The sequence below is a fragment of the Apis dorsata genome, unplaced genomic scaffold, assembly GCF_000469605.1.
Source record: "Apis dorsata unplaced genomic scaffold, Apis dorsata 1.3 scaffold_52, whole genome shotgun sequence".
Taxonomy (NCBI): domain Eukaryota; kingdom Metazoa; phylum Arthropoda; class Insecta; order Hymenoptera; family Apidae; genus Apis; species Apis dorsata.
In genome coordinates, this window is record NW_006263353.1 from 1,849,560 (window position 1) to 1,854,498 (window position 4,939).

At 33.1% G+C, this 4,939-nt stretch overlaps 1 protein-coding gene across 1 annotated transcript in view; it reads right to left on the reverse strand.

The window, feature by feature from the left end:
- Positions 1-41: 41 nt before the first annotated feature.
- LOC116186771 overlaps positions 42-4,939 on the reverse strand; it is a 130,887-nt gene continuing 125,989 nt past the window's right edge. Inside the window, exon 4 of the mRNA XM_031515066.1 lies at positions 42-224. The gene's annotated coding sequence lies outside the window, so the exon portion shown is untranslated. The remainder of the gene's footprint in view (positions 225-4,939) is intronic.

Below are 4,939 nucleotides of genomic sequence, written 5' to 3' on the forward strand. Positions count from 1 at the left end.
AGTGGGGGACGATCGCGGGGGTGGAGGGAACGCTCGCTCCTGGATGGGAGAATGATCAGATGATCTTTCGACACTTGGCGCGGTGCGTGTATCTCAGCAGTCTGAAGCGCGTCTCCTCCTCGATACGCTTTGCTCGCATTATTTTCACAAGGTTGCCGGTGGGTCTTCTTCTTGCCTTTCGAACGTGGAGAACCGGGTCGCGGGGGTTCCGTGTCTCGTGGAATCTGGAAGAGAGAAAATTTTTTCTGGTTGAAGGAAAAGGTGTAACGTGTTCTTTTTTTTTTTTTTTTAATAGATTTTATTCGTGGTATATTTAAATTTATTAATTTTAAAACTCCATCCATAATCTGTTGTTTTTATTATTCGTTTAATGTTGCAACGTTAGTTTGTTTGTTTGGTTTAAGTTGGAAAAGTGGATTTCATTTGGTATTTTGAACGTTTCAGTTAAGGTATTAGCAGGATCTCGTTTAATATTTTAAATTTATTTATTTTTAAAATTTCGAAATCTTGTTACGATTATTTGTATTTGTTTAAAGTTGCGATTACTCTGAATATTGCTAAAGATTTTAATTAGAGCTTAGTAATTTTTTTTTATGTAAAATCGTAAATGAAATATCTAAATAAATGAATTAAAAATAGATGGGATTGAATTAAATATAATATATTCTTTTGTTTCCAATTTTATATTTCTCCTCAAAAAAATAGTTCTCTAAAACCAATCAATCTCCGATAAACCAGTTTTTTCAAAATTGATAATCAAATATCAACCTAAAACCAAAAAAACTACAATTTCAATTACATATTGTCACCAAATCGTATCATGAAAAATTCTCTATTACAAAAAAAAAAAAAGAAAAAAAAAGAAACAAAAGAGGGAAAAAATTATCAAAAATTTCAGAGCGAACGTTTCCACATTCGCATTCGTTAATTCGAATAAAGTGTTTGAGGTAGCAGCTCGATGTGCACCATGGTCGAAAGATGATTTCGTTCACGCAGCAGCCGGAAACCGCGTTGGCGGTGGACAAGGATCGCTGAAATGCGAATTCACGCGAGGCTTCACTCGACGAATTAAGGCACGCCATTTTCGTTCACCGGTGTACATCCATCTTTTGTCTTTGTTGCCATTTCTCCCTCTCCCTTTCTCCCTCTCGAAAAATCGTTCGTGTACAATAATTGGGACCGACAGACGCACGTTCTTTATCTTTTTTACTCGGTAATTGACCGTGGAGAACGGCTCGTTGTCACGTGATTAAAATGGTCGATAGGACAGGGCTCCGTTTAATCGACCGTTTCATTCGAATCGGCAGCATTGTGTCGTTTCGATTTTATTGATAAATCGAATGAATTCATCACTTCCACAATCTCTGGAAACTTTTTATTTCTTTTTTTTTTTTTTTCAAATTCATTATCATTTTCAAAAATCAAGCGTGAATGTATTTGAAATTGGATGGCAGGAAGACTCGTCCGATCGAACGTAGACCTGTTCCACTTGTTCGATCATAAAGAATCGATTAGAATTATAAAAATCTCGCGGTTTATCGAAAACATTTCTATCGTTTTTTAAGTAAATTTATGTGTACAAAAGTCCATCGATATATATATTTTTTATTTTTCATTTACATATGAGAATTATTCGTAAAATACGAAAAATATATAATTTCGTAAAATTATTTCTTATAAAATCAATGGAGAACTATTTAACTAACACAAATTATTCTAATATCCACAATTAACAATCCAAATAAAAAATTACTCTTCGATCACCTCACAATTATTTCTTACAATTCTTGCAATTCTTCTCGATCGAGTTTCGAATACTTTTTTTTCTTTTTTTGTTACCGAAAATCTGACTGAAAGGATAAAAGATCGGGCGCATTTCCCCAGAATAATTCTTTCCACAGTCTTTTACATGGATTACGAGTCGATTCACCAGTGCCTCCGGAATTATTCGTTTGGAAATAAAAAACGGGTTTAAAAAATGGACAAAATCCGTGGACAGATCGTTATCCGTGATTCCATTCCTGCTCGTCCAACCTTCGAACGCGTTTCTCATCCCCACGTGTCGATCGTGTCTCCAGATCCAGGTTGCACAAGTGAAACGTGACTGTCGCTCGAGTGTACAAATTTCACGGTAAAGGATTGAAGGAATGAATCTTAAACATTGGGACGACTGTAAATTTTTTCTTTTTTTTGTTTCATTGAGAATTCAATCCTCAGAATGAATGATTATTTTCCCTTTCGATCGAAAATTCAATATACAATAATGTACATTTGTACATTATATCGATAATAAATTTTTAATTATGGAGAAGAATTTTTTGAATTGGAAGAAATAAAAATAAAGAAAATGGAGATGGGCTTAATACATCGCCAATTAAATTTTTTTCGATGGTTTCTGAACAATCCTTTTAATTTATAACGTGACAATTCTCAATCCACTTTCTCTTCAATCACTCGTGAAATCTTTAGCAATGCGAATTATCAAAAAAAAAAATTTTATCACTTTATTGCAAATTAATATATTAAAAGAATAATCTCTCAAATCAACGTTTATTTCCCGCAGCGTTAAAAAAAGAAAAAAAAGAACCGCAAAGGGCAAACTCCAACGACCCTTCCAACCGTTAAAACCCAAAGGCCAGCCAAAGCATTTTCTTTCTCTCTCCCTGCAACAATGGAGAGAACGATTGTGAAAGGCGTTCGTCGAAATATGTTAACGCGCGCTTAAAGGATGACTGACACACATACGCACAAGCTTAAACGCACAAGGGCGAGGAAAGAGGCCTTTTGCCGAGTTCACGGCACCGTGAAACCGTTCCACCTATTAATTACCTCTTTTCCACTCCTCACGTGCACGTGGTGGAAGCGTGCGTGGAAGAGGTTTAAACGAATTGTTCTCGGTACACAAGGGGATGGAAAGGAAGACCTTATTAGGGGGTAGGGGAGGGTTGTGTTTAAATTAAACGTCAGCTACGATACCGGATGCAAATACCTTGAGATATTTCTTGCTTTCTTGGGGAGGAAGGGGAGGAGCCAGCGACACAATGCTTTTTGTACGAGGGGGAGGGAGGGGAGAGGGTGGAATTTGAAACAGCGACGAGGCGAGGGCTTTGATTTAGAGTGGGAGTTTTTGCAGGAGAGATTGCAGAGAATTGATAAAGGAGGGATGCTTTTTTGGTGGGAAAGGGGGTAGGGAAAGATGGAGGAGGTTTAATATTGTTTGTGAATTTTAATTAAGAATTGAAGAGGTTATTATTTTGGCATTGATATAATTTTTGATTGTTTTTTTTTTAAATTTGATACGATAAATTAATTATGGAGATTACAGGGATGATTTTGGAACGATTGGAAATATTGATTCTTCTTGTGATTTGAAGAAATGGAAGATTAAAATTTTAATTTTTTTCTTTCTGAAACGTTATATTATTCGGCAGGGATTGTTCATAAATGTGGAACAATGATTTGTAACGTTTTGACAAAGGTAAATTTTATGCAAGATTATCTTCCATTGTTCGTCTGATTATACAGCATCTAGTACTACTTGAGTAACACGGCTGTATCTTGTTCTATTTGCTTACTTGAGTACACACTTCATCTCGTCTGTCTGACTATGGATGGATCTATTCTACTGCTCTGTCCACAGAAAATCACGTAACTAAGATATTTAACGATTCAATTATTCCGTTCAACTATTCTAGAATATATTTCAATGTTTGTGCGTCGCTTTCTACAAGTTTACTCCAAAATAAATATTCACCTTTATTTAATCAATTAAATTCATAATTAAGAAATAAAAAATAAATCTTTTAAATTTATTATTTTTAAAAATTGTTCTATTATTAATATCGAATGAAAAATCCTAATTTTTAATAATTTATCAAAATTATTAATCATCAATCAATTAAAAAATGTAAATTTAAATTTACATTTTTGTAATAAAAATACATATCTTGGGATATTGGATAATTTTCGAAAATTCTATTTCAATATTTTCGAGAAAAAAATTTACAATATAATGTATTATAGAACAAAGATATGGAATATAATAAATATGAGAAATAAAAATAGGTTATAAAAAAAAAAATATACAGGTTTTACAAATTTTCCAAAAGTTGTTTCATATCCACGTAGTTTGGATATCCTTCTGGTCTGCCTTCAATCTCGATCGACAACTGAACATCGAACAAGATGAATATTGATATGATTCTTTCCACGACTAGTATTATTCGACATTAATATAAATGTCGAGGTAAATCCACAGAGTTGGATCGTCGTCGTCGTTGCATTTATCCAGCTACGTCAACATCCGAAATCGTCTATGACGCACGAAACGAGTAGACATGCTGAATTTCAATATATTCCTCTCGACGAAATCTCTTATATATCGAAATGGCCCTGATCTCGAAAAGTATATCGTATCATTTTGTACAAAAACAGAAAACGGAAAACACAACTTTTACACGATTGATCTTGTTTCAAAACTGAGAATTTCTTTGATTGATTTTAATTAAGTTTTGATTTTTGAATTTCAGATTTGGATTCTTCATCATCTCATTACTTGAATTGATTAATTTTAAAATTTTTCCAAAAAGAAAAATTCTCGAGCTCGATTTAATGGGAATTCGAAGTGGTTAGAGAAGTTTTTAATTAAAATTCGAGTTTTTCCAATTTTTAACACTTTTCATTTTAATGATTTTTTTTATTTACGCGTTATTCTAACACGATTAAAGTTCCAATCTACCAGAATCAAAACTTTCTTGGGAGAAATTTCTCCCAATTAAAAAATTGGGAATTTCAAGGGGATCAAAATGAAAAGAAAAATAGATTTTATGCAGCAATATCAATCCATTCATTCACGCCAATTAATACAATATAAATAATCGAAATAAATCAATAATCTTAAAAATACGAAAATCTCAAAAAAAAAAAAAAAAAAAGGAAA